Consider the following 9,987-nt stretch of genomic DNA (forward strand, 5'->3'; position numbering starts at 1 on the left):
GAAATGAAGGTGGATATTTCTCCTTTGAAGAACTTATTGGAGTCTCTCTTTGAACTTGCCACCTCCAATGACCAAGCACGGTCATCCCTTGCTGATAAAGCCCTAAAAATTGAAGAATTCGAGCCATACCTAAATGCCAAGAAATACCTTGATCTTTTCTTGAATGAAAAGAATGAGAAATTCAAAGAATTGTCTGACATCTGTCAATCCCTTAAGGAGGCGAGGAAAAAGGTGAAGGAGTTAAAAACCCTTCGAGATACTGCCAAAAAAGAAGTCGAAGATGTCGAATCTAAAGTCTCTGCAGCTGAACAAAAGTACAACAAATGTGCTGATGTTTCTCTAGCTACTGCGAATGCCTTGAATGATGTGGAAGAGAAGAAGAGAGTTTTAGAGATTTCTCTTCAAGACTTAGCTAATTATAAGCTACGTTTAGACTAGCTTATTATGAACTATTTTTTTTGTTGCTCCTTTTAGAAATCCTTTTGATTATATTATATTGCACATTTCTTTAAGTATTTCTTTTATGTTTCAGCTTCAAGAGTTATTTACTCATATTAATGTCGAAAATAAGATTCATAGTACTACAACATGTACAATAATCACATATAATAGCTTTACGGATTTTTATGAATATATCTTTGAAGTCAATTCAAATTCTATCTTTATTGGCCTTCTCTAATTCACATGTTATATATGACAATCTATGAGAATAATGTGATGCTAGAATAATAGCGTGCCCCATTTCCTTTGAACTTATGAGACTAAACTTAGGATGTATGTAACAACCCCTAAAACGTTGTATGTCGGTACTTCAATTCTCGACGAAAATAATAATGTCTCTGTATTTTGAGTATAACTTTTTATAGAATTATCCGAATTAGGTGAACCAAATTTCTGAGTAACCACAACATCATTACCTACAACTTTTATGAAGAACATATATTAAGTTTTCTAGGTTAATTAGGTGAAATAAATTAATTATTGTAAGACAGTGTGCTGTGACAAAATGGAGTATTTGTAGAAGAAAATTCATATCTCATTGTAGGGTTCTTCAAATTATTTGATTCTTACACGACATGAAACTAGACTTCTATATCTACAATTCTTATGAAGACACCAAATCCTAATAAGGAATTTATCTTATTCAAACGCAGCTCCGAAAAAGAGTATTCTGTCAAAGATAACTCATTTCACCTACCATGGAAAGATCTAGATACATTTGACATCACTCATGACATCAATAGTACTCTATTTGATATCACCAATGACATCAATATATTCTATTAAATTTTTAGATTTTTCTTTATAATTATTTTATTTATTGTTAGGTCTCTCTTTCCCACCTATAAATACCCACCTTATTTCCTCATTTTATACATCAAACTTTCTTAAACAACTCTTCTCTCTATTTACTCATTCTCAAATATAGTTTTAGTTTTAATAGTATAAAAATACTACTCCGATAATTTTTATACTCCGAGTAGTATACAAAATGCTCCGGCGAGAAGAAAAGGCTAGGGGTCCAAGAGTGTTCCAATTGGGAGTAAAGCTTCGAATTTAAGGTATGTAAGGCTTTCATAGCATCGGATTGAGTTCGTCCATGCGCCCAATATTTAAATTCATTATAATTGAGTTATAGTTGAGTTTTATCCAAATCTTGAGTTCTAAATGAATTAATTCTTCTTCTATTGAGTTAGATATATTTATGCATTAATATTATTATTGTTATCTCTCATATTATTGGAATTATTGTTCATGACTACTTTTCTATGAATCCTAATTGATTTGATGTTCATAAATATTTTTACACATATTTTGAGTAAAGATGTTGGCTTTTTAATATTTTCATTGATAAAAAGAGTAATATGAATTAATATTATATATGTATTTTATTGAGTTTTGAAAGAGCAAAAGAGTTGAGTTTAAATAAATTTGAGTAAATGATGTTTTGAGCAAGATATTTTGATGAGATATAAATGATGTTTTTGAAGTATAATGATTGATAAAAAGGTAATGAGATGAGTTTGATGATTTAAATTAAAGTCCAATGAGACTAGATGATGAGATTAATATGAGCACATATTTTGGGAGTAGTATTGAGCACCGAGTTGGGTAAGAGTTTAATTGACTCAAACCCCAGAACTACGTAGCCAGCATAGGATGGAGGCTATGCCTCTTAAGTCCCCAAAAGAGGACTTTGATGAGTGGATTCAAGATGGTGATGTCCTTTACCCTAGCAAGGTATTGGATGGATGTGGCAACAACATCGCTTCGTTGTATCATCACTAGCTTAGAAGTGATGGTTGTCGGTTAGAGAAACTCCCAACTGAGTAAGTATTTCTTATTATTATTTTAAATTTACATTACATATTAATGTTGAGATGATGTTGAGTTCTGAGCTAAGTTTTCTTAGGAGGAGTTTCTTGATATTTATCCTTACCTTCCTGTCATTTTACATACTCGTACATTCTATGTACTAACGTCATATGACCTGCATCGTTTTATGATGCAGATACAGGTGTTAGAGATCCTCAACAGACGCATCGTTGAAGATTATTATTTTTCAGCTATTTGGTGAGTCTTTCTTATATTCGGAGGAACTCTTTATCCTTTAATTATTATTGAGTATTATGTTTCTTTTAAGGTAGCCATGAACATGTCATTGGCACCATCGAAGTGTATTAGAGGCTTCATAGATAGAGTTTGATGATGTAATCGGAGTAGTTCTCCTTAGAAACTACTTCTTCTAAGAATTATCTATTTTTCCTTTTGATGTTGATGATGACAAGCCCACATTAGTATTCTTAAGTCTTCTGCTGATGAACAAATGAGTAATGAGACCAAGTGGTTCTCTCGGAAGCCAAAGATGGTTTCTGTGTGCCGGTCATGCCTAGGGTATCCTCTCGGGGCATGACAAACTTGGTATCAGAGCACAGAGTTCAAGAGTCCTAGGGTGTCTATAAAGCCATGTCTAGTAGAGTCTTGCTTATGGGTGTGCCGTGCACCACACTTATAATCAGGAGGCTATAGGACATTAGGAATTATTTCACTTCTTTCATAATCTTAGTTCGTGTGATAGAGTTTAACTCTATAAAAAAACTTCCTTTCTAATTTATGCGTTTACACATTTCAGCTATGCCTCCTAAACGTTCAACCAGTCAGAGAATTGCTGCCAGCACTAAGGTTCCACAGTCGGAGATGCCTCCACGGAGAACTAGGGGCCGACCTACAAGGCCTACTGAGGTACCCCAAATACCTACTGTTCAGACTACTCCTATTTCAGAGCAAGATTTTCGAGGAGCGATTGCTATGCTCACCCAGTTGGTGGCTGCTCGAAATAGTAGCCAGAGTTCACCAACTCCTAACTCTAGTTATCAAGAGTCGTCTGCTGCCACGAGGATTAGAGATTTTCTGAGAATGAATCCGCCGGTTTTCACGAGTTCTAAGTTTGATGAAGACCCCCAAAATTTCATTAATGAGATATGGAAGATACTAAAAGCAATGCATGCTATAGAGATCGAGGGGGTTGAGTTGGTATCTTATCAGCTCAAAGATATGGCAAATGTCTGGTATAACCAGTGGGAATAAAGTAGAGGTGAGGATGCAGAGCCTGCTCTTTGGGATGAGTTTGAAAGAGAATTCCTTGATAACTTCTTTCCCCAAGAGCTACGTGAAGCAAAAATTGAGGAGTTTGTGAACCTCAAGCAGGAGAGTATGATTGTGAAAGAGTATAGTTTGAAGTTTATTTAGTTGTCCAAATATTCCCTAGAAATGATTTCTCATATGAGGTCTAAGATGAGGAAGTTTGTCTCTGGCCTAGGCAAACATGTAAAGAAAGAATGTAAGGCAATGCTAATGATTTCTGACATGGATTTTTCTAGATTGATGATGTATGCTCAGCAGGTTGAGGATGACAAGAAAAAGGACCGAGAGGAACACCTAAGCAAGAAGGCTAAGTCTGCTGGGCATGAGAACGAGCAGAAGCAAGGGAAGGGTAACAAGTCCTTCTTTCAGAAGAGGTCTTCTAATTATGTACCTTCCTCAACAAATGCTTTTACACCTAATATCAGGTATGATCAGAGGTTATTGAGTCACCAAAACTTTCAAGCTCAGGGTTCTCAGTCCTAATTAAGTGTGGCTCAAGGTTCTAGAGGGAAACCACCATGTGCTAGATGTGGGAGGCTCCATTTGGGAGAGTGTCGTGTGGGCACCAATGCTTGCTACGGATGTGGAAAGACAAGTCACTTCCAGAATAAGTGTCCTTCAAAGAGACAGGGAGATAGAAGTAGTAGAGCTCAGTTTTCTTCTACAGCTCCACAGAATAGAGGTAATCATAGAGGTGCAGCTTCAAGTGCAGGCAGGGGAACCAACTGTCTGTATGCTATGGGTAGTCGCCAAGACCAAGAGAATGCACCCGATGTTGTTACTGGTATGCTCCGAGTCCTTTCTTTTGATGTGTATGCATTACTTGATCCAGGTGCTACGTTAGCTTTTGTGACTCCTTACTTGGCTAGTAAATTTGAGATCCTTCCTAAGTGTCTTCTTGAGCCTTTCAGCGTGTCTTCTCCTGTTGGTAAGTCTATCTTAGCTGAGAGGGTCTATAGAAATTGTACTGTGTCAATCTATCATAATGATACCATGGCTGACTTAGTTGAGTTGGACATGGTGGATTTTGATGTGATTCTTGGCATGGACTGACTTTATGCTTGTTATGCTTCAATTGATTGTAGGACCCGAATTGTCAAGTTTTAATTTCCAAATGAGCCTATCTTAGAGTGGAAGGGGAGTTCTGTAGTGCCTAGGGGTAAATTTATTTCCTACCTTAAGGCTAAAAAATTAATCTCCAAGGGATATATATATCATATAGTCCGAGTCAAAAATATTAATGATCAGACTTCATCTTTTGAGTCAGTTCCCATTGTGAATGAGTTTCCTGAAGTCTTTCCTGAGGATCTACCTGGAATCCCTCCTGATAGAGAGATAGACTTTGGTATTGATGTCCTTCCTGATACCCAACCTATCTCCATTCCTCCTTATAAGATGGCTCCCGCTGAGTTGAAAGAACAACTGAAAGACCTCCTAGATAAGGGGTTTATTAGGCCAAGTGTTTCACCTTGGGGCGCTCTTGTCCTATTTGTGCGAAAGAAAGATGGGTCCCTTAGAATGTGCATTAATTACCGGCAACTAAACAAGGTCACTATAAAGAAAAAGTATCCTCTCCCTAGAATAAATGATTTATTTGACCAACTTCAGGGTGCCACATGCTTCTCTAAGATAGACCTCAGATCAGGCTATCACCAGTTGAAAGTGAGAGAATGTGATATCTCGAAGATGGCTTTCCAAACCCGCTATGGTCATTTTGAGTTTCTTGTTATGTCCTTTGGATTGAAAAATACTCCTGCAGCTTTTATGGACATGAATCGAGTATTCAAGCCATACCTGGATACATTTGTAATTGTCTTCATCGATGATATTTTGGTCTACTCTAGAAGTAAGAGTGAGCATGCTAAACACCTTAGGATTGTCCTTCAAACTCTTAAGGAGAGGGAGTTGTATGCTAAGTTTTCGAAGTGTGAGTTTTGTCTTGAGTCTATAGCATTCCTAGGCCATATTATATCTGGTGATGGAATTCAAGTTGATACTCAAAAAATTGAGGCAGTTAAGAACTGGCTCAGACCCACCTCTCCAACCGACATAAGGAGTTTCTTAGGTTTGGCTGGTTACTATAGGAGGTTTATTGAGGGATTTTCATCCATATCCTCACCATTGACTAAGCTGACTCAGAAGAAGGCTAAGTTTCAATGGTCTAATGTTTGTGAGAAAAGTTTTCAAGAGTTGAAAGCTAGATTGACTACTGCTCCTATACTATCCCTACCCGAAGGAACGGATGGTTTTGTAATCTATTGTGATGCTTCCAGAGTTGGGTTGGGATGTGTATTGATGCAGAAAGGTAAGGTCATTGCCTATGCCTCCAGATAACTTAAGACTCATGAGAGGAACTACCCCACTCATGATCTTGAGTTGGCAACTGTGGTATTTGCTCATAAGATCTGGCGTCACTATTTTTGTTGTTTACATGTGGATGTGTTCACAGACCATAAGAGCTTGCAGTTTGTATTCAGCCAGAAGAAGCTGAACTTGAGGCAGAGGAGATGGCTAGAGTTGCTCAAGGCTTATGACATGAGCATTCTTTACCACCCAGGTAAAGCAAATGTAGTTGTCGATGCTCTTAGCAGGTTATCCATGGGGAGTACGGCCCATGTGGAAGAGGAAAAGAAGGATTTGGCAAAGGAAGTGCATAGACTTGCACGTTTGGGAGTTCAACTTATTGACTCTAGTGAGGGTGGTACAATAGTCCAAAATAGAGCTGAATCATCTCTAGTTGCATAGGTGAAAGAAAAGCAAGATCAGGATCCCATTCTTCTTTAACTGAAGGATGAGGTGCACAAGCAGAAGGTAATGGCTTTTACTTAAGGGGGAGATGGAGTGTTGAGATATCAAGGAAGATTATGTGTTCCAAGTGTTGATGACATTCGGGAGAGAATCATGAAAGAAGCCCATAATTCTAAGTATTCCGTCCATCCAGGTTCAACAAAGATGTATCATGACTTGAGAGAAGTATAATGGTGGAATGGAATGAAGAGAGATATAGTAGAGTTTGTGTCCAAGTGCCCGAATTGCCAACAAGTTAAAGTTGAGCACCAAAGGCCTTGTGGAGTGGCTCAGAATATAGAGATCCCGAAATAGAAGTGGGAAATGATCAATATGGACTTCATTACCGATTTACCACGAACCCACAAACATCATGACTCTATTTGGATGATTGTAGATAGGATGACCAAATCAGTCCATTTTTTGCCGGTTAAGACTATGAACATTGCAGAGGATTATGCCAAACTGTATCGTAGAGAGATTGTTAGACTGCATGGAGTTCCTATGTCTATCATCTCAGATAGGGGAGCTCAATTCACTGTGCAATTTTGGAGGTCATTTCAGAAGGGTTTGGGTTCAAGAGTGAACCTTAGTACTGCTTTTCATCCACAAACAGATGGCCAGGAAAAACGTATGATACAAACTTTGGAGGATATGTTAAGAGCCTATGTCATTGACTTCAAAGGTAATTGGGATGATCATTTACCTCTTATTGAGTTTGCATACAATAATAGCTTCCATTCGAGTATTCAAATGGCTCCTTATGAATCTCTGTCTGGGAGAAGATGTAGATCACCAATTGGTTGGTTCAAAGTTGGTGAAGCTGAGTTGATTGGACCAGACTTGGTTCACCAAGCTATGGAGAAGGTTAAAACCATTCAAGAGAAGTTAAGGAATGCTTAGAGTCGCCAGAAATCCTACACTTAGGAGGAGAGATTTGGAGTTTGAAGTGTACGATTGGGTATACTTGAAAGTTTCACCCATGAAAGGTGTGATGAGATTTGGAAAGAAAGGGAAGCTTAGTCCCCGCTACATTGGCCCTTATCAGATATTGAGGAGGGTAGGTAACGTAGCCTATGAATTGGAGTTGCCCCAAGAATTAGCTGTTATTCATCCCGTATTTCACATCTCTATACTTAAGAAGTGTTTGGGAGATCCTTCACTTATTGTCCCAACTGAGAGCATTGAGGTGAAAGAGAGTTTGAGTTATGAAGAGATTCCAGTTCAGATTCTCGATCGCCAGATTCGCAAATTAAGAACTAAGGAAGTGGCATCTATCAAAGACCTATGACAAAATCAATTTGTTGAAGAGGCAACATGGGAAGCTGAAGAAGATATGAAGGCTAAATATCCTCATATATTTGTGCCTTCCAACAACGATGTTCAAGGTAATATTCCTTACTTCTACCTTTGAGTCGATGTGTATTCTTGAATTTTAGTCATTGACCATTTGAGTATCGAAGTTTTTGAGAAATTGATGTATTGATGATATTCATTCTTGATGACTCTTATTTTCATCTTCATTCAAGGATGAATGATCCCAAGGGGGAGATATTGTAACAACTCCTAAAACATTGTATGTCGGTACTTCAATTCTCGATGAAAATAATAATGTCTTTGTATTTTGGGCATAACTTTTCATAGGATTATCCAAATTAGGTGAACCAAATTTTTGAGTAACCATAACATCATTACCTACAACTTTTATGAATACCATATATTAAGTTGTATAGTTAAGTAGGTCAAATAAATTAATTATTGTAAGACAGTGTGTTGTGATGAAATAGAGTATTTGTAGAAGAAAATTCATATCTCATTGTAGGGTTCTTCAAATTATTTGATTCTTACACGACATGAAACTAGACTTCTATATCTACATTTCTTATGAAGACACCAAATCCTAATAAGGAATTTATCTTATTCAAACGCAGCTCCGAAAAAGAGTATTCTGTCAAAGATAACTCATTTCACCTACCATGGAAAGATCTAGATACATTTGACATCACTCATGACATCAATAGTACTCTATTTGATATCACCAATGACATCAATATATTCTATTAAATTTTTAGATTTTTCTTTATAATTATTTTATTTATTGTTAGGTCTCTCTTTCCCACCTATAAATACCCACCTTATTTCCTCATTTTATACATCAAACTTTCTTAAACAACTCTTCTCTCTATTTACTCATTCTCAAATATAGTTTTAGTTTTAATAGTATAAAAATACTACTCCGATAATTTTTATACTCCGAGTAGTATACAAAATGCTCCGGCGAGAAGAAAAGGCTAGGGGTCCAAGAGTGTTCCAATTGGGAGTAAAGCTTCGAATTTAAGGTATGTAAGGCTTTCATAGCATCGGATTGAGTTCGTCCATGCGCCCAATATTTAAATTCATTATAATTGAGTTATAGTTGAGTTTTATCCAAATCTTGAGTTCTAAATGAATTAATTCTTCTTCTATTGAGTTAGATATATTTATGCATTAATATTATTATTGTTATCTCTCATATTATTGGAATTATTGTTCATGACTACTTTTCCATGAATTCTAATTGATTTGATGTTCATAAATTTTTTACACATATTTTGAGTAAAGATGTTGGCTTTTTAATATTTTCATTGATAAAAAGAGTAATATGAATTAATACTATATATGTATTTTATTGAGTTTTGAAAGAGCAAAAGAGTTGAGTTTAAATAAATTTGAGTAAATGATGTTTTGAGCAAGATATTTTAATGAGATATAAATGATGTTTTTGAAGTATAATGATTGATAAAAAGGTAATGAGATGAGTTTGATGATTTAAATTAAAGTCCAATGAGACTAGATGATGAGATTAATATGAGCACATATTTTGGGAGTAGTATTGAGCACCGAGTTGGGTAAGAGTTTAATTGACTCAAACCCCAGAACTACGTAGCCAGCATAGGATGGAGGCTATGCCTCTTAAGTCCCAAAAAGAGGACTTTGATGAGTGGATTCAAGATGGTGATGTCCTTTACCCTAGCAAGGTATTGGATGGATGTGGCAACAACATCGCTTCGTTGTATCATCACTAGCTCAGAAGTGATGGTTGTCGGTTAGAGAAACTCCCAACTGAGTAAGCATTTCTTATTATTATTTTAAATTTACATTACATATTAATGTTGAGATGATGTTGAGTTCTGAGCTAAGTTTTCTTAGGAGGAGTTTCTTGATATTTATCCTTACCTTCCTGTCATTTTACATACTCGTACATTCTATGTACTAACGTCATATGACCTGCATCGTTTTATGATGCAGATACAGGTGTTAGAGATCCTCAACAGACGCATCGTTGAAGATTATTATTTTTCAGCTATTTGGTGAGTCCTTCTTATATTCGGAGGAACTCTTTATCCTTTAATTATTATTGAGTATTATGTTTCTTTTAAGGTAGCCATGAACATGTCATTGGCACCATCGAAGTGTATTAGAGGCTTCATAGATAGAGTTTGATGATGTAATCGGAGTAGTTCTCCTTAGAAACTACTTCTTCTAAGAATTATCTATTTTTCCTTTTGATGTTGA

The sequence above is a fragment of the Solanum dulcamara genome, chromosome 5, assembly GCF_947179165.1.
Source record: "Solanum dulcamara chromosome 5, daSolDulc1.2, whole genome shotgun sequence".
In the NCBI taxonomy this organism is placed as follows: Eukaryota; Viridiplantae; Streptophyta; class Magnoliopsida; order Solanales; family Solanaceae; genus Solanum; species Solanum dulcamara.